Genomic DNA, 19,635 nt, shown 5'->3' with positions numbered 1-19,635 from the left:
CCCAATTAAAGCAACAATAAATGCAGCAGTAAGACATGTAACAGGTACTCGTCATTACGATTACATCTCCCCATCACTAAGAGCCCTTAACTGCCTCCCAGTTGTGCTAGGATTCAACTACAAATTGCACGAATAACACACATGCTCTACAAAATTCTATGTCAGGACAGGAGGCTCCGATTATGCTTTCTCATTTCTTTATTAGAAATGCTCAGCAGCCAATTAGATAACAATAAATAAAAAACAAACTACAGTACCCATGAACACCAGGGTATCACATGACCAACCATAGAGACCATAGTAGAAAAGGTCATGTAGAGAGTATCACATCCTCTTTCTTTGCTGCTCCGCAGCCAGTTAAGTGCTTTTTCATGGTTACTGCATTATTTGTTACATTGCCTACCTTATTGTAATTAAGCTTTGTTTCCTGGCATTTCTGCTCGCGCTTTGTATGCGCTTTGCCGCTTTGTTTGCTGCCCTGTTCGGCGTTTTCATTGTTCTATTAATTGCATTTTCGCCTTATTATTCTTCGGCGATTTCCTTTCTTTCCCTACGTGCTCACCTCCCTGGTCCGGGCGCTTTGCGCCCGCGCCTCTGACAGAGTGTGGAGCGGGAGATGGGGGCTAGGGGGCTCGCGCTCGGTGCGCGAGTGCTCCTTTTGGTGTAGGATCGGGCAGCCGCTTCCGCGCATGTGCGGCGGCCATTTTGTTTGTTTTTCTCTGATTTTACACGGAGATTGCAACAAGTGACAGCGTCTTTGTCGCATTTTGCCCACAGCCCGTCCTCTTTTGGCCCCAATTATGCCCCCTTGCTAAATTAGGCATTGGGCTGTATAATAATCATAGGCTCTGCCTAGAGTGGCTAATTTTTTAAGCAAGCCCTCCCTCCACAATTAATTACTTATTTTCCAAGATAGCAGGTTCTGCCTGTTCTTTGCTGGCTTGCTTTGGGGGTTCAGTCACTCCCCCTGCATTGTGCCTTTGGCATATTTGATTTTTCTCTCCTCTGTGGGCATTTGATATTTACACTTGGTGTAATAATGGGCGACTACTATGATGAGGAAGAGTACTATAATGACGATGACGCCTCTGGTTCCATGGAACAAGATTTGGTAGAGGCTTTGGACCAGGGAGTCCAACATTCTGTGAATAAAGTGCTTGTTCGCGCAATTGCCCCTTTGAAGCGACATCTTTCAGATTATGCACAGCAACAAGGCTGGCTTCCGTCTTCTTCTGGTCGTTCTTCCAAGTCTCCAAGTAATCCTCATGCTTCTGATTTTCAAAAGTTGGCTAAAACTTTGGCTAGTGGCCGTTCTACTGGTAAATCCTCCAAAAAGTCCTCTACGTCGCAGTTTCAAGATACCGACACTGATGAGACTCATACCACTTCCTCTTCAGATCACGATGAGCCTCCTCCATTGAAGAGAAAACGTAAGGAACATTTCGTTGAAGCGCCTTCACATCCTCAGCTCCTCACGTTCGAGCCTTCGGACATTATTCATCCTAATTCTTCATCTTGGCTTCCATCCCCTGCTGTCGCCGAATATGTCCAAGCTCATATTCGACAGCCTTTTGAGAAGGATGTCAGGGCACGCCTCCGTTCGGAGTGTCCCCGACCTGATTTGTCTGATAAGTTGGCTGACACTCCTGAAGTTGATCCTACGATGGTGACTTATCTCATAAAATATGCGAAAGATCCCAAGAAAGGCCTTGACAGGGCTTGGCGTTCCTGCCAGGATAAGTTGCTGGATCTTTTGGGTCCCCTTACTAAGATTTTGGATCTTGGCTTTCGTGCCAAAGAATTCTCCTTTACTGTGGATCCTGATGATTTGATTGAATGGTCGCAAAGGGCGATTTGTCAATTGGGTAATGCCAATTGCGCTATGTCCTGCGAGCGTCGTCGCTTCATTCTGCTGAAGCTGGATCCCAAGCTGGCTGAATTGTCTTCTTCAGATCCTGGTCCGTTGGCGCAGGGCTTGTTGTTTGGTCAGCCTTTCCTCAAGGAATTAACTACATTTGTGGCTACATTTAGTGGCCTGGATAAGGCGCAGACATCCTTGAGAAGGGCATTTCGCCTGGTTTTCGCCAGGGCCGGTCGTTACAGGGGACGATCGTCCGGCCGTGGTTCCAATCAAAATTCCAACAGTGGTTTTCAGTCCCCTCGTGGCGGAGGACAAGACTCCGGATATAACAACAGGGCCAATTTCGATCCCTCCCGTAAAGGACGAGGAAATTATAGAAAAGGACGCTACGGTGGAAACCAGGGAGGCCATCAGGACTCCAATACTTCAGGTGAGGTTAATCCCAGCGTCAGAAGTGATATTGGGGGGCAGGATTCCGTTTTTTCTAGACAATTGGCAATTGATCTCCAACAATGCATGGGTGTTGGAAACGGTCCAAGAATACAAGATAGAATTCTATCAACCCCCTCTTCAGTCCCACCCTCCCTTCCCTCTGGTTTTTTCCCTTCCAGAGCAAGAGTTCATTTCTGCGGAGATCACCTCTCTTCTACAGAAAGGGGCCATCATTCAGACCACTCGTCATCCTCGCGGTTTTGCAAGCACAGGTTTTCTGGTCGAGAAAAAAGGGGGCGGGTCCCGGTTAGTGCTCAACCTCAAAGATTTCAACAGGGGAGTAGTTTATCGCCACTTCAAGAAGGAGGGCATCCATCTTCTCCCAGAAGGGGACTGGATGGTCCGTCTCGAGCTAAAGGACCTTTATCTCTCAATTCCGATCTACGACCCACATCGCCGGTACCTACAATTCCAGTGGCAGGGGACTTGGTTCGAGTACAAAGTTCTCCCGTTCGGTCTCTCGTCAGCACCTTGGTGCTTCACGAAGCTTCTTAGGCCCGTTGTGGAATCCTTGCGAGCACGGGGTGTGCGGATGATTGTTTATTTGGAGGACATTGTGATTATGGCAGATTGTCCTCAAAAGTTGATGCGTCACTTGGAGTGGTCCATCGATCTCTTACAGCCTCTGGGTTTTCTGGTGAATCCTCAGAAGTCAGTCTTCCAACCTTCTCAGTCGATAGACTTTCTGGGTTTTCAGGTCAATTCTCTCACATGTCAACTCCTCTTGCCCAGACAAAAGATTTGCTACATCAAGAGGGATTTTACTTCTATTTTGTCCAAACAGAGTCTATCGTTGAAGTCCTTAGCACGGATTGTTGGTCTGTTGGCTACCTCGATTCAGGCGATTTTTCCGGGCCCCCTTCACTACCGGGCACTTCAACGTTTGAAGATCCGTCATCTCCAGAAGGCCTTCGCTATTCCGATCTGGTTCCTCTTTCAGAGAAGGCAAGGTGGGAGATGATATGGTGGCTAGACCAGATGGACGCCTGGAATGGGCGAGCCCTGTTCGGAGCGACACAGGAGGTGGTGATCGAGTCCGATGCCAGTCTGTGGGGTTGGGGAGCCCGTTGCGGTCCGTTATCAACGGGAGGTCGTTGGTCTCCGGAGGAAATGTCTCTTCACATAAACTGCCTGGAACTTCTGGCGGGACCTTTTGCGATCCGTTGTTTCTCTCCTCGCCAGACCACTTGTTGCATACTTCTCCGCATGGACAACGTCTCAGGGGTTCGGTATGTCAACAAGTTGGGTGGGACGTGGTCCAGGATCTTGGCGGAAATTGCCAAAGACTTTTGGCACTATTGCCTTCAGCGGAAGATCACAGTTATTGCAGAGTATCTTCCCGGTCGCAGCAATCTGATTGCGGACTGGAACTCTCGGCATCTTCGGGACTTCAGCGACTGGAGGCTGCATCCTTGTCTCTTCCGCTCTCTCTCCCATGTTTGGGGCAAGTGCCAGATCGACCTCTTTGCGTCTCGCCTCAACACTCAACTTCCCCTGTTTTTCAGTTGGCGACTGGATCCAGAAGCCCTGGCCACGGATGCTATTCTACAAACCTGGCCATCGCTACTGTGCTATGCCTTTCCCCCATTCATGATGATCCCCAGAGTCCTGGCTCGCACATCACTTTATCAGTCGGAGCTGATTATGATAACTCCTCTGTGGAGGGCTCAGGCTTGGTTCCCAGTTCTCCTGGAAATGAGTTGTGCAGTGCCGCTCCTTCTTCCCCGTCGGTGGAATCTCTTGCTGGACCCTCTAGGCAATCTGCATCCCCTGATCGAGTCGGGTCAACTTCTCCTGGTGGCATGGCGCATTTCGGGGACCGTTGGCAAGTCCCGGACCTTTCACGAGACGCTGCCAGATTTATCAATGAGGCTTGGTCGCCCAATACACACAAATGTTATGCAGGGTCTTGGAAACGATGGTGTGATTGGTGTGCTCAACGGGAGGTGGATCCCGCTGCAGCAGATGTCTCTTTAATTATTAATTTTCTGGCTTCCATCGCCTCGTCCGGTCTTGCTTATCGGACGGTTAATAACTTCCGTTCTGCCATCTCGGCCGGTCATATCCATATTGATGGCAAGCCTGTGGGTGAACATCCTTTGATTTCTAAATTGCTCAAGGGTATTCGTCTAGTGAAACCACCTTGTCCGAAGTACGTAGGTAGCTCTGTGGGACGTTTCCATTGTTTTGCGTTTCTTGGAAGCTTGGCCGTCCAATTCTTCTCTGACACGCAAACAGCTTTCTGCAAAGTTGACTATGCTTTTATGTCTTGTTTCATGCAAACGCGTGTCTGATGTTCGTGCGTTGGACCTGGCGGGTCCCAGTTTCACGCCTGAGGGTGTTACTTTTGCTATTTCCAGACGTACTAAATGTAATACATCTTCTGTCACCTATCCATCTTTTCCCAATAATCCCAAACTTTGTGTAGTTCAATGTGTGAAGGATTATGAGGTGAGTACTGCTCCTTTGCGTCAAGATATGCAGGGTCAATTGTTAATTGCTCTACAAAAGCCTTTTCGTCCTGTCACCCTGGCTACTTTGGCCCGTTGGGTTCGGTGGTTTATGACTGAGGCTGGTATTGATGTCTCTATCTTTGATGCCCATTCGGCACGAGGGGCTATGGCTTCCAAAGCTTTTTCCATGGGGGTGCCTCTACTGGACATCATGAAGGCTGCAGATTGGTCGTCTGATTCTGTGTTTAAGAACTTTTATTATAAACCCATTGTGCATCTTGCTTCTGTTGTGGTGGATCAGCTTTGAACAAGCATATTCGGAGCCTCCTGTCCTGACATAGAATTCAAAATTTGCGAACATACGTGACAAGAATTTTCAATTCTATTAAGGACAAGGAGGCGAGGATTATCCCACCCGTTATTTATTGCTTTTGCATATGTTATCTTGTTATAGTATATTGCTATTTGCATATGGACTTTGTTTATTGCAATTCCTTGTTTTTTTACCCTCCCTATTTCTGGTTTCATTATGTACTGGGTGTGTATTACGGCTATATGTCTCTTTTCAGGTTCTGACCCGAAGTAGAGGTTTCTGTTCAACCTGGCTCATCCTGCCTTTCGATGGTCTTCTGTTTCCGGTGCTCTACGACTGCACGCATTCTTTGTTCTTCAGCATGGACTTCTGTTGCCGCTGATTGCTTCATTTCCTGATGTTCAACGTTTTTGGACTTCCTGTTTGTATTCTGAACTGTTTTCCTCGCCAAAGAAAGAGGATGTGATACTCTCTACATGACCTTTTATACTATGGTCTCTATGTTTGGTCATGTGATACCCTGGTGTTCATGGGTAATGTAGTTTGTTTTTTATTTACTGTTATCTAAGTGGCTGCTGAGCATTTCTAATAAAGAAATGAGAAAGCATAATCCTCGCCTCCTTGTCCTTAATAGAATTGAAAATTCTTGTCACGTATGTTCGCAAATTTTGAATTAAGGCCCAAAATAAATGACAAACAGCATCAAGCTATCAGGAGGCAAAAGAGACTCCAGAAGTGCTAAATCCCTCGTACTAGAACCAGCCAGATTCAAAAAAGGAAAACTCAAGGCCACACTTTTGCCGGATTTGCTCCAAACATATGGAACTCCCTTCCTCCAATACTTCTTTCAGGCTGTTTAAGAAGAAAGCCAAACCCTTACTAATAGAAAAATGTGTCATAAGAGAACTCTTTGTAAACTGTCATCCACCCTACTCAATATTGTATACCACTGATTTATGTCTTGCTCTTTGAACTCTATACAGGCGAATCCTTCTACAGCTGTCATTCACCTTATTCAATACTATCCACAATTGTTGTATACCTTGCTCTTTGAACTTTATGTCCTGATAAATGTCTTTATTGTACTGTAACCCACATCAGCTCTCTGTGTACAGCGCACTGATACAGTGATGGGCATTTTCGTGCTTTATAAGACACTATAAATAGAGGTCCTCTGGAATTATGTGACACAGGAGGACCAAATTATGGGAAGGGTCGACTAAATTATGTGGTAGAAAAGGCAAATTTTGTAGCTCATTATTTTGCCATTTTTTATTCATATTAACAATGTCTGGGCAAATGTTTCACCTATATCAGTTTAACACCCAAATATAGTAACAAGCAACAAAAAGGTGACCAGTCAACCTGTGCAAAGGGCCTTCTACTTTGCCAAAACACATCACCACATTTTTTGTAACAATTGACCCGTTTGAGCTAGAAACATTTTTTGTTTTTGTAAAAATCTGGATAATGCAGCAGATGATGGATTATGAGTTGGGCTCCCGGTTCTATGGTATTTATATTTTTGTAATTTCCGTTCAGTCCTGCCAAGTGTCACGCATCAGGCGTGACGCTAACGCATTTCACTGTGGTGTTCCCGCAACACCGCACTGAAATGCATTGTCACGCATTTTTGTCACTGTCCACACTCTGCTGACAGCGCTGAAACTGGCTGCCCACGACTCTAAGTCCTAGCGCGCGCCGCCACCTACGTGCGCCCCGGGCCGCAGCAGACTTCACTTGCCAGCAGCAGGAGCTCAATAGTTAAATATCTGCTCTCAGACAATGTTACAATTTCTGCCCGGGTGCCTGCGAGATTCCCACCCGCGCTGCGCCGGCTGCGCGTCTCGTTTCACTCACTGTGAGCCACTGACTGCAGCCCAATTAATACCGAGACCCCAGGCGGTCGTTGCATTATATGCTGGGGGGATGCGACCTCAAGTCCTCCAGTAACAGGAAGTTAAGTGGCCGGTCAGGAGCGGTGGGCCGGGGCACTGGACTGACTGCTGTGCGCAGCGTCCCTCTCAGTCATCTCGTGTCTGAGACTGAATGCGCTGCTGCCTGCGCAGGAGGGGCAATAATTTATTATAATATTAAACCGGCCGTGGCGTTAGACTGGCGGGACGGCACAACATCGACCTCACAGTGAAGTTCTACCGATTACTTACTATCCCTGCTTAGGTTGATTGTGACAATGTGGATAGTCCCTCAGGTTTCCAGGGTTTTAGTTCCTGACTCAGGGTTCGAGCGAGTATGACACCATGACGGAAGCCACGGGTCTGGCCTCGAGTCAAGGTGCAGGGGGAAGTCATGACTCATCGCGGCTGGTTGACTCATACCGTGACAGCGCTGCAGTGTTCCCCACGCCACAACTACGTGTGTCATACTGGGTACCTTTTAAGTAGCAGTCGGATGTTTCAGACAATAGTTGCAGTATTATGGTCACACTCGCCGCTTGGCATTGAAAGATACCAGCTCCTCTTCATCGGGTGAGTACTGCTGCTGCTCACAAGTAGCACTAGCTCACTGTTGTACTTAACGATAGTTTCACTATAGTAAATTCCTACTGTATAACCTACTTTTGTTAATTTTTTAATTCTAGGATTGTAACTTTTTATAACCATCCATGTATTTACTTAAATGTGCACGCTATATGAAAATTCACGTACATAAATAAAACATGTATTCCCTCTTTCTTCCCCCACCCCGTACCTAAGCCTCCGTTTCTGTGAGGTCAGCCCATCTCCCGTATTAGAGGCATAGGCTATCTCTGCCGGCGGACGGCTAGAGTACCGCAGGGGGAGCCCGAAAACTTTCACCATGTCATGTTTACACCCGGGGCGCACAGGCAGCCAGGGCCTCTAGGGACTGCTGGAGCGAAGTAAGGGCACAGGCAGCGAGGGCTTCCAGGCACGCGCACTGTTAGAACCGAGTTCAGGTACCAGAATGATAGCAAATAAACAGAAAAGGTTATTTGTTTAAGCGTGCATTGACAATACAATACATTAGTATTTTAAAATAACTTCAACATTGTTATCCAGATCTGTAGTGCTACTATGTGAATAAAAAGATTGTTTTATGTGATTATTGTATTTAACTTCGCATCTCTGATGATAACATTTTAGTTAGTAGTCGCCATATATGACTAAGCAACACATTTGCATTCTTGCACCTGTCCATGTAGTGTACTCTGAAGTTCTATGTTTGTGAAGGGAGATCATTCTAAGTATATGCTATTTTAATAGCACAAACCAAGGCAAGTGGAGAAAGGCACAAGTGCAGTCAGCAAGTGATGGGAGAGGTACCTGGGTTCTTTGAGGAGACATGTAATATTACTGCATTGTGCTGTCATGTTTTTTAAAAAGGTTCGTCTACAACTCTTTCCTCAGTTGCAGCAGTGTTGAGGCAGTCCTGATGGATACAGGGATATTTTTCCAGTCCCTTCATGCACAGATGGAGAAAGTCAATTGCCTGTTTTATCACTTTTTAGAGTTTTTGTCCCCCAGTCTGAACTAAACCCTTTTATCTTAACTACATGTGTTTAAACATATGATCCTAAAGACCATCCCATTGCTCAAATAGGTGTAATTACTGACATTTATAATTTTCCCTCATCGCCATTGCTTGATTTTGCACGCGAGGAAGTGTCACTCATAGTTGTTGAAATGTCACTCATAATTACACTAAAATTATGACAATGTCACACATAGCAATCTGAAACCTTGGCAGCTATGTCCGTTTGTATTTATCCATATTTATTATTTGCTAATTTTGACTGTACTTATCAATATTTACTTTAGGTTTTGTGAAACAAAAGTAGCTGAAATGTGTATATTTCTGCATTTATTTAACCAGTTAATGTGCACTTGTGCCTGAACGCCTGACAGAGTTCAATGATATATACCCACTCATGGGGTAAAATATTCACTTGTAAGAAAATATGTACATTTTAGTATCAAGGTTGTGCAAATCTACTGCTGTTTAAGGCTCTCTATTAAAAGCCCTATATTTTTTTAATCTCCTTGCCTGGCAATCCACATAGTTGGCAGTCTTGATTGACACTATTTAGAATCACTCAAAAACTAGTCAATTTCCGTTTTCATTCACATTAAAAAAAAATACAGACAGGAAAATATATGTTTTCTGACTGTATTTATCTGTAAAAAATCAGTAAAAACGGAATACAGGGAGCCTTAATTATGAGGAAATGGGACAAGTCGTTACAGTTGTTCAGAAAACTGTACAGCTACAAAAACCACATAACTCCAGTGGCCCGGACTATAAAACATACAATTACTTGGCTTCAAATAGCTCTCATCATTTCCGACCGGTCTAGTCTATTTCGAACTGAACGGTAAGCATGACTTGCAGGGCACCACTGTTACAGAGCCGCTCCTGTGTGTTCAGGCGGGGTGGGGACAGAGACGTGAATACAAATTCGCCTTTACTCACCTGTTCCTCTGCCTGTATAATCTGGCACTACAGAGGTCGGCTGAGTCAGCTCGTGAAATGTCGTTAGTCATCGGGGGCCGGAAGTGTCTTAAGCACACGCTCTCATCCTGATGACATCACAGGCCGTGTGACGTCGGTTCCTGTTCTGGGCCCAGCTGTATTCACTCACACGACCTGATTCCAACGGCTGTCTGTGCGCGGGTAGGCAGCGCGCGGCCTGCTGAGCCCGCTCACTCGGCCCGGGAATTAATGCTCGCTTGCTTTTTTTTCTGCATCGCTTTCTGCTCCAGTGTTGAATGAAGCATACCAGATACCGAAGCGTGAGCAGAGTGGGAGGTTCGTTTAATACTGAGAACTGTCAGATGAAAAAGAAAAGTAAGAGCTACGTACAAAACCCGTTAATTGAAGGTAAACGTATTAATTACCACGAAAGTACACGAAATTAACATATTTCAACTATTACTAGGCAAGGTTTAATTCAGGCGCTAAAAGTTGTTAACCTCGATTCATTCGAAATTAGTGTGTCTAGAAATATAAACGGTTTTCCAGGGTTAAAAAAGTGTCGGAGCCTGAGGGCGAACCGATTTGGCCATGGATGTCAGATGTCAATTAGAGGTTATTAGCGGCTACACACCAAACTTGTCCTTGGTATACAGGCATACAAGCCACTGAATGCTCGAGACAGATGCCTGGTGCTGGCTTGAAGTTGGAGTCCCAGTGTTGAAGTGGTACCTGCCAACATGTTAGATTCCAGGCAATTATTATGTAGTTTTTTTAGGTCGAGGGACCGTCGCACTCACTGCGAAGCCCCGAAGATTTAATGTTTTGGAGCTAGGGGGCGTGGAACCCGCCTCTCTCCTCCATTCTCCTTCATTGGCTGGCTTCCTAAACGGAGGCCAGCCATTGGAGGAGAAGGGAGTCACTCCAATAAAGCCCCGTCTCTTTCGGATTCGGGGGCGTGTTTTTTGCGTTCTTTCAACGGTGACGTCATCCGTCACTCAGAACGCCAAAAACATGCCCCCGAATCTGAAATTTTCGGAGTTGCGGCCGCCATTTTACTGCTGCTTGGTAAAAGCAGGAGAGCAGCGTGAGGTAACTATCCCTTGTTTAACTGCCCGTTTGAGCTCACAACTGGCGAGGATCCACGTGTCCGACCCGAAGGGTGCCTGGATTCTGCCGCATAATTCCTGTTTGCTTGTCATGTTTAGACCGCGGTTTTATATTCCGTTTCACTTTTCCCCACAGAGTGCTTTAATGGTAGACGTGTTGCTTTGCAGCTGTTCTGTTTACTCGAAGAAAGCTGGCTGTGTGTTTGTTTACATTGGCAACACCTCTCTGACACGGGATGAGTCACATCAATAAAGTATTTTTGGCTCGCCTGCATGGTTTTAGCAGTGCGCGCGGCAAATTACGAGCTAAAACCTGCAGTAAGTAAGACGAGGGGGGGTCGGCCGTTCTCTCCCGCACGGTGGATAGTACTTCAGGGATTGCGTGCAAACTGTCCCCACCTCGCAGGAAGCACGGAAGTGACTCCGTGTTCCCTACTGTTCCGGCCCCAGCTTTGCAGGAAGTACACTAGAAGTGCAGGGGCTTCTCATCCAGCTGTGCAGGGAGTCCAGTGAGGAGCCCAGCCCAGCATTCAATTCCACAGCCATGCAGAAGACTGCAAACAAACAGAGGTTGCAGAGCGGAGAGCACAGTAGGGGACGCTAGGCATTGCCACCCCAAGTTCTGCATGGAAATCAGCGGGGTCCATGACCCTGCATGAAACCCACAGAGCTGCCCCAATGCACTATGGGAGAGGAGAAGGGCTGTGAAGAATGCACCAGGCTCTGCTGTCAGTTATTTTTACATATAGCGCGATCTCGACCCGAAAGTATTGGGGTGCTTTATGTTAACACCAGTTACATTACTTATGACACATTCGTTTTTGGAAGGCAGGAGGGAGATGAAGTTATTTGCCCGAGATCACAGGGTGTTGAGCCGATGCCGATACTCTAACCCGGTTCCCCGGCGCCAAAGTGGGCAGCTCTGGCCGCTACACCGCATCCTCTCCACCTCACAGCGCTCCCCAGTCACGCAATGACACTGGGACTTCGGCTATTCCTCTCCAGCCCTGCGAGGGGTGCAGGAGGTGCAAGAGGGACTGCAGCTGCTCCTATGGTCCTTTGGGTGACAATAGCAGGGTCAGCCAACTGAGGTTGTGCTCCATGCTGAATGATGCGAAAGAATCCACCTCACCAGCGTCCTAGATTGGCACCCCACGTCATGAAGCACTTGCCAAGTGACGTCACATCCGCGGCGGGGTACAAGGGAAAGCCTAGCTACGGGTAAACCATGATGATGCTGGCCTCGGTGCCGCAGCCCAGCCCTGCGGCCAGATAAGCAGCGGGCCGCAGTCACTTCTTCCAGCCCTGCAGGGCCATGTAAGGAACGCAGAGCTTTCTCCGGCGGGAACTTTCCACAGCCCTCTCTCTCTCTCGCTTGACTCCGATGCCACTGGCAGACTTCGAGGAAAGGAGGCTGCTGGAAGCTCTTCCTGTGTTTGTGCCGCAGTCTCAGGCCTCCTGTCAGGCTCGTCTCTATTCTGTTCCTGTAACTCTCTTCCCTCGTTGTGCTCTCATAAGCACGTCCTTCTCCTCCCGTTGCCTTTCATGCTCTTCCTTCCTGCAATGCCGTCGGTCTCCGCAGTGAGCAGCTCTTGCGTGTCCTGCTCCCGCTCACCAGGAGGTCATGATTCTCTTTTTTCACCCCTCTCAAACTTCAGTGCCTTCTTTTCCCATTTGCCAGTCTCTAAACTTGTTTTACTTCCACTCATTATTTTAGCACAATTTCCCACACCATGAAACTGTTAAAAACCCCGCAAAGCCGCTGCTGGGCGCTTAGTTCAAATCCAAGACTTTTTTTTTTGGTAACACAACAGTATTCTTCCAAAACGCTGTATTACTAGAAGATCATTTTTAATCATAAGGGTTTGTTCACCAGGCTACTTTTTTGTTTTAATAAAAAAAGCGTATGTCGCGCTTGAACTATTTTTATGCTGTGTTCTATGTTTAATTATATCTGTTTTTTAATTTGAACTTTTTAGAACGCCAGTCTGCATTCATCTTTAATTTATTTATACCGAGAACTTACGTTTGGAGTAGTGTTTTGTGCTGTTGCCGACTATTGTAATTTAATACAGGTAGCGTAGGATAAATGAACTTTATCTAGGAAGGACTTCAGATGTGAAAGCAATAGCTGCATTAAGTTAAGTTTGAACGTAGTTGACATTTTTTTCCGGACAGATAGGGGAAGAAACCTTTGACTACGAAGGAGGGTGGGAGATGGGTAACCCCCCTTTCTAATTAATATAGAGGTTCTACAACGTGTACCCGCAAAATAATGGATTTGGGCTAATTTCAATTATAACGCGAAAACACGTTTTCAAGCAAACAGAATTGAGACTTCAATTGTAAATTGAAAAATTATTTCAAACTTATTTCATAAAATATGTGAGCTATTTTCTACCTGCTCTGTTATGAGAACTGCCTGCCGAAGAGAGAGAACTCTCATTGGAGGAAATAATGTGGTCATCGTTGAATGCGGGCTGAGCTTCTTGCCAGTACACTTCTTTGTAAGTAACTAGCTTGAATGCCAGGTCGGCTCAGCCTTTCGTCCTTTTCAGGTCAGCGCTGTACCCTTGAGTAGGGATAGCGCGGCGTCTTCAATTAAGTGTGCGTTTTGCTTTGTACTTTAAGCCGTTGTGTTATTATTAGATGGGGTAGTAAAGTATGCTTATGTTTAAGATGCACGTGACCTATCGGCTCGTGAAGCAGCATTTGGTACCTGGGGCCCCAGGTTGGAATCCTGGCCTCGTCCGCAGACCCAGCATCCTGTGTTTATGGGCAGGTCACTTACCCTCCTTGTGCCTCAATGTGTGCAAAATGTATGCACACAATCTACCTTGCTCTCCTTATTTAATGCACAGCGTAAATCAGCCATCAGCTGCCAGAAGGGTGACTAAACTCATTAACCCTGTCTGTTTCAGTAATCTGCACGTTTCCGTGACACAAAATACCTGCTTCCCTGCCCCCTTGCTGTGCTTGCTTCCCTGCCCCCTTGCTGTGCTTGCTCCCCTGCCCCCTGGCTGTGCTTGCTCCCCTGCCCCCTGGCTGTGCTTGCTCCCCTGCCCCCTGGCTGTGCTTGCTCCCCTGCCCCCTCGCTGTGCTTGCTCCCCTGCCCCCTCGCTGTGCTTGCTCCCCTGCCCCCTCGCTGTGCTTGCTCCCCTTCCCCCTCGCTGTGCTTGCTCCCCTGCCCCCTCGCTGTGCTTGCTCCCCTGCCCCCTCGCTGTGCTTGCTTCCCTGCCATCTGGCTGTGCTTGCTTCCCTGCCCCCTGGCTCTGCTTGCTCCCCTGGCTGTGCTTGCTCCCCTGCCCCCTCGCTGTGCTTTCTTCCCTGCCTCCTCACTGTGCTTGCTTCCCTACCCCTCTGGCTGTGCTTGCTTCCCTGCCCCCTGGCTGTGCTTGCTCCCCTCGCTGTGCTTACTCCCCTGCCCCCTCGCTGTGCTTGCTTCCCTGCCCCCTTGCTGGGCTTGCTTCCCTACCCCCTGGCTGTGCTTGCTCTCCTGCCCTTAGTTTTCTTTTTACTTTACTCCGAGTAAAGTAAATCAGCCATCAGCTGCCAGAAGGGTGACTAAACTCATTAAACCTGTCTGTTTCAGTAATCTGCACGTTTCCGTAACACAAAATACCTGCATACCTGCCCCCTGGCTGTGCTTGCTTCCCTGCCCCCTGGCTGTGCTTGCTCCCCTGCCCCATGGTTGTGCTTGCTTCCCTGCCCCCTGGCTGTGCATGCTTCCCTGCCCCCTGGTTGTGCATGCTTCCCTGCCCCCTGGCTGTGCATGCTTCCCTGCCCCCTGGCTGTGCTTGCTCCCCTCGCTGTGCTTGCTTCCTTCGCTGTGCTTGCTTCCCTCGCTGTGCTTGCTTCCCTGCCCCCTCGCTGTGCTTGCTTCCCTGCCCCCTCGCTGTGCTTGCTTCCCTGGCTGTGCTTGCCTCCCTGCCCCCTGGCTGTGCTGGCTCCCCTGGCTGTGCTTGCTCCCCTGCCCCCTGGCTGTGCTTGCTCCCCTGCCCCCTCGCTGTGCTTGCTCCCCTGCCCCCTCGCTGTGCTTGCTCCCCTGCCCCCTCGCTGTGCTTGCTCCCCTGCCCCCTGGCTGTGCCTGCTCCCCTGCCCCCTGGCTGTGCCTGCTTCCCTGCCCCCTGGCTGTGCCTGCTCCCCTGCCCCCTGGCTGTGCCTGCTCCCCTGCCCCCTGGCTGTGATTGCTCCCCTGCCCCCTGGCTGTGCTTGCTCCCCTGCCCCCTGGCTGTGCTTGCTCCCCTGCTCCCTGGCTGTGCTTGCTTCCCTGCTCCCTGGCTGTGCTTGCTTCCCTGCCCCCTGGCTGTGCTTGCTTCCCTGGCTGTGCTTGCTCCCCTGCCCCCTGGCTGAGCTTGCTCCCCTGCCCCCTGGCTGTGCTTGCTCCCTTGCCCCCTGGCTGTGCTTGCTCCCCTGCCCCCTGGCTGTGCTTGCTCCCCTGCCCCCTGGCTGTGCTTGCTCCCCTGCCCCCTGGCTGTGCTTGCTCCCCTGCCTGCTCTCCTGCCCCCTCGCTGTGCTTGCTTTCCTGGGTGTGTGTGTGGCTCTGGGTGTGTGGCTCTGGGTGCGTGTGTGACTCTGTGTGGGTGTAAATGCAATAGGTCATGCATTTGCGAGCGATTAAGCTATTGGCATTGTAAATGACAATACCATTTATTTAACGATTAAGCTATTGGCAATGTAAATGACAATGCCATTTATTTATGATTAAAAAAAAAAATGTCATGAGCAATGCCAATAGCTCTACCTTTAATAATGCCGAGACCATTGCATTGTAAATGCTTGTTTGTCAAGCTTCCTAGACGTCCATTCCTAAATTATCTTATTTCCCAGCACCTAAAGCACAACAGGTCAAGAAATGCACTGTACAAGTCAAGATTTTCTCGTTCGTGATTTAACACATTATAACGTGTTTTAAATTGTATTTATTGGTTTTAACAACGCCAAATAAGAACGCACCACCTTGTCTTGTACAATCAGCATAAGTCGCACACAAATACCACAGTGTACTTCTGAAGTGAGACATGATATCCCAGTTAACAGTGTCACAGAGAGACAGATCCTGCCAACCACTGAGCTCCCTCGTTTTGTCCCACCTCCCTTAGTCTTTGTGTCCCGCTCCTGGTATTGCAGACGATCCAGAGTCCCACTCCAGACCATAGTGTTCTTGCCACAGTCCCCACACTCGGTGAAAATTATTTGGGTTACCCCTTGAACTATAAATCACGTTCTCTGCCTCCATACAGTGCGTCATACTAATGAATGATTTCTGGGGGGGAGCTTGTAACATAATGCCATCGTTATACACTGACCTGTATAAAGTACGCAGCTCAATGCAGGGGTACTACAGTCCCACAGAAGAAAATGCACAGTCGCTTACACCCTGTTGAAGAAAGTCTCAGGCACGGCCAAGGTGAACTCTGGAGTATATATAAAAATATGTGAAATGTGGTTATTTTAAAAAGTGCTGCCCTACCCCATGATCGAAAGAAGCAAACGTCTCCAACGGTCAACGTCCTCTCAGAACCTCCTGTAGCTCACCTCCAGGTTCCGCTCCAGAAACAACATTGTGGGGTTTTCGATCCCCTGGTATCCAAATCCTTCTGTCGAGACCACCAATTCCAGGGGCATTACTGCCACCGGGACGCCAACTGCCCCTTTTATACAAGGATGGATTAGGCCCAATTAATTTTGTAGCCGCGTTTAAAGGCTTGGAAAACCAACAAAACTCAGGGCGAACATAGTGTGTTTACCGAAAGTAACGGGTGAACCAGACAAAATTTCTCTATATGCCAACAAATCCGCTGGCAGGGAGGTCACTGCCACTGCCAGGTATAGCAGTATTTTGTTGCGGTATAGAGACATTTTGTCTGGTTCACCCGTTACTTTCGGGAAACACACTATGTTCGCCCTGAGTCTTTGCCAGCTTGCCTGCAGCCCCAGACACAGAGTAAACAGAAGCACGAACAGGGGGGCAACGTTGCTGCGTCCGCCGCCCCAGCTGGAACTCCATAGACTATAATGTTGCCCCATCATTAAATAAGACCGTAGACTACATACACTGTGGCAGAAGACACTTGACTAGCCATTTGGTTCACTAGTGGCGTCATCTGGGGTAGGGCGCGGGGAATCATGAATGTTTCTAAGTTCCTTTTAGAAATGATCACTTATAACAAATGAAACTCAATGTAGTAATATAAACTAATATGCTGAATTGACACACTCCCACATTACAAATAAATGTTTATATGTCGGAATTCATTCTCTGTTTATATGTCATTTGTTGCACTGTTTACATGCCAAAAAGTTGCTGGGTCAGCTCGTAGAGCAAAGCCTGAGCCCTGGTGCAGTTGAGCTCATTCTATTTATTTGATGGCTTGTCTACCTCTTCCTTGGTACCCATAACATTGTCCTTGCTAGTCCTAATTTATATAGTAGGAGCCTGTAAATAAGTCTTTTCTTCTTCCAATTGGGCATTTATTACTGTGACTAGGTTGCCCCAACGCCCCCAGCAGACTTACGCTTTTCCTGCTTATTCACATTGCAGAATGGGAATGTGAGCATCAAAAGGCAGAGCCATCAAGCTTTCATGCGAATAAACAATCCTCCCATCTTGACTACATGTTCACATCCCTAAACATACTCTGTCGGGTAAAGTCCTTTAGAATAGGTACGAGCGACCTCAGCGATCACTTGCCACAAGAGGCCATAATAAAAACTACTTCCCACCTGGGAACCGAAACCTTTATAGGCCTCGACACAGATATTGCCCCAAATTTAAGGCGGCTTCGCTTTAACGCCGGGAACATTGATTCAATTAGTTCCGAAGCGAAAAACCTCTTCTCCCAAGCCACCAGCTATGCATCCAAGGCACCGGACGTCTGGGATATCTTTATTAAAACCATTAGGGAGCAAATGGTAAAAAAGGTTCCCAGCAACTCACGTCATCATCAGTTGCCCCTTTGGGGGATTCACTCATGTCCAGAAATGAAACTACAAAAAAGATTAGTAAATCAATTACTGAGACAGTTGCGTAAGGATCCAGCAAATCATAGTCTGCAAACTGCCCTACGGGAAGCTAAAACAAAGCTGAAACGGACAAAATGGGGCAACCGGAAGCGAAGGAACGAAGAACTATGGGTGAAGCTGGTTCACGAGGGGAAGCAGAAGAACAGCTCCAGATTCTGGCAAATGGTTAAAAGAATACAGAATCCTGACCTCCCTGGTCAAAACTCGCACATAACTGAAGAAGTATGGTCGAAATACCTACTGACGCACTTCAATAACGATGGGACTATAGACAAAGGCATTACAAACAAACCTCCTTTAACAACCACAAAGCATAACAAAAAAGCAAACCTCAATCATTATACCCCCACAAATCCCCTTGAAACGGGGGAGCACATCGCCATGATTACACCAAAAATCGATAAACCGAGGGGCGAGGCTACGAGCCGACCGCGATGGCTGTGTAGCGAGAGAGCTCTAGCACCGAGGCAGCTCCTGTGACAGTAATCCGGTACAGAATCCGCCTCCAGCGTACCACTGTAGACGGATTCGGAGTGAGGCAATCCTGCGACGCCGGCTGGCGTTTCCCCGGCTGAAATTGGACTCGGTTTGCCGGTGGGGCGTGTGTGGCTTGGTGGCGGCCCTGCCGGGAGAGAAAGCACCGGCCTGCCGTAACACTGCCCCCCGCCCGGAAGTGGCCGCGAGACGGGCAGCTATACCGGAAGGAGGTCATCAAGACGACGACCCTCCCCAGAAGTGACTGCTGCTCCCCCACCGGTGCTGGGCCATAGCGAACGGGGATCCCCCAACGGAGTGACCCCCCCTCACAGTCCGGATTGCCCAGGGGCGTGGAGGCTCCGTGAGTACACTGTAACCAGCCCGGCGGAGGGTACGGGGCCGGGAGAACGGGAGCGCAGAGTGCGCCATTGTGTGAGGGAGTTGTGGGGCTGAGTACTCGGCGGACATTGGTGGCAGTACAGCGCCTACATACCGGATGGCAGAGCAGCAGGTAGAGCGTCCATAGACGGAGGGCGCAATAGATTGGCAGTGCGGGGGAGCGTGTGGTGCCTCTGACCCACAGGGCTGTGAGTGACGACAATTCCTGGCACTGAGCCAGAGTCCCGGACTTTTGGGCGCGAGAACAGCACCCCCCCTGGCCTGAGCCACAGGACTTGGTCCCTCTTTGGCGCCTCCGCGCCTGCAGCTGCCCGGCTCTGTTTCTGGCCATGGGAGGGAGGAGGCGGTAACGACAGCAGTCGACTGGAGAGACACAGGACCCTGGGTTTCGAGATCCACCGGAGGCCCTCGCGCGCCGGAAAAGTTCACTCTGACCGCTGCCCCCTGCCCAACGCCACTCTTGAGCAACACGCCCGGAGGAGTGGGGGAGCTTCCACGTTTGGCGCCATTTTTCAGTCACGAAAGTCCTTTGAAGCGGCCCCTCACGTGCTGACGGCCTGCAGTCATGGCGAACAGAGGTCACAGAAGTGCAGCTGCACAGGCGAAGCTAGAAAAATATGCCTTTGAAAAAAGCGCCACAAATATCTCAGAGAGTCGTCCCCCGGGGGGCAGGAGTCCGGAAGGTGAGGGCACTAAGAAAGTGACTTTGGAGGACTTGATGAAGATGCTCACGAGCGTGCAGGCGACAGTGGGAGCAATCTCTACTGACGTTGGGCTGCTGAGGGCGGACTTCCACAAAATGACGGAGCGGGTGGCCCAGGTGGAAGTGGTCACTAAATCGCTGGTGGAGGACACCTCTGAACTACAGCTGGCCACTGAGCGCTTAGAAGCGATTGCCAAGAAACTACAAGACCGCCTGGATGATCAGGAGGGGAGGTCGCGAAGAAACAACGTTCGCATCCTGGGCATTCCGGAATCCGAAGGCAAACGCTCGATGGATTTGTATGTGGAGGAGCTCATCACGACAAAACTACAGCCGAAGGGCCTCTCCCG

The 19,635-nt window shown here is 48.8% G+C and overlaps 2 long non-coding RNA genes across 5 annotated transcripts in view; one reads left to right on the top strand and one right to left on the bottom strand.

The window, feature by feature from the left end:
- The window catches only part of LOC144762394 (uncharacterized), a 361,263-nt gene extending 351,556 nt beyond the window's left edge, over positions 1 to 9,707 (bottom strand). The window contains exon 1 of one of the 2 annotated variants that reach the window (XR_013596086.1): positions 9,572 to 9,707. This is a non-coding gene — a long non-coding RNA (uncharacterized LOC144762394). The remainder of the gene's footprint in view (positions 1 to 9,571) is intronic. The other variant, XR_013596085.1, reaches the window with a different exon arrangement.
- A 13-nt stretch (positions 9,708 to 9,720) lies between these two features.
- LOC144762395 (uncharacterized) overlaps positions 9,721 to 19,635 on the top strand; it is a 258,714-nt gene continuing 248,799 nt past the window's right edge. The window contains exon 1 of one of the 3 annotated variants that reach the window (XR_013596089.1): positions 9,721 to 9,946. This is a non-coding gene — a long non-coding RNA (uncharacterized LOC144762395). Of the gene's footprint in view, positions 9,980 to 19,635 lie in introns of all 3 variants that reach the window. The other 2 variants (XR_013596087.1, XR_013596088.1) reach the window with 2 other exon arrangements.

This window comes from Lissotriton helveticus, chromosome 6, assembly GCF_964261635.1.
Source record: "Lissotriton helveticus chromosome 6, aLisHel1.1, whole genome shotgun sequence".
NCBI lineage: Eukaryota > Metazoa > Chordata > Amphibia > Caudata > Salamandridae > Lissotriton > Lissotriton helveticus.
The sequence above is the reverse complement of the archived record's forward strand: the minus strand, read 5'-3'. Positions and strand labels throughout refer to the sequence as shown.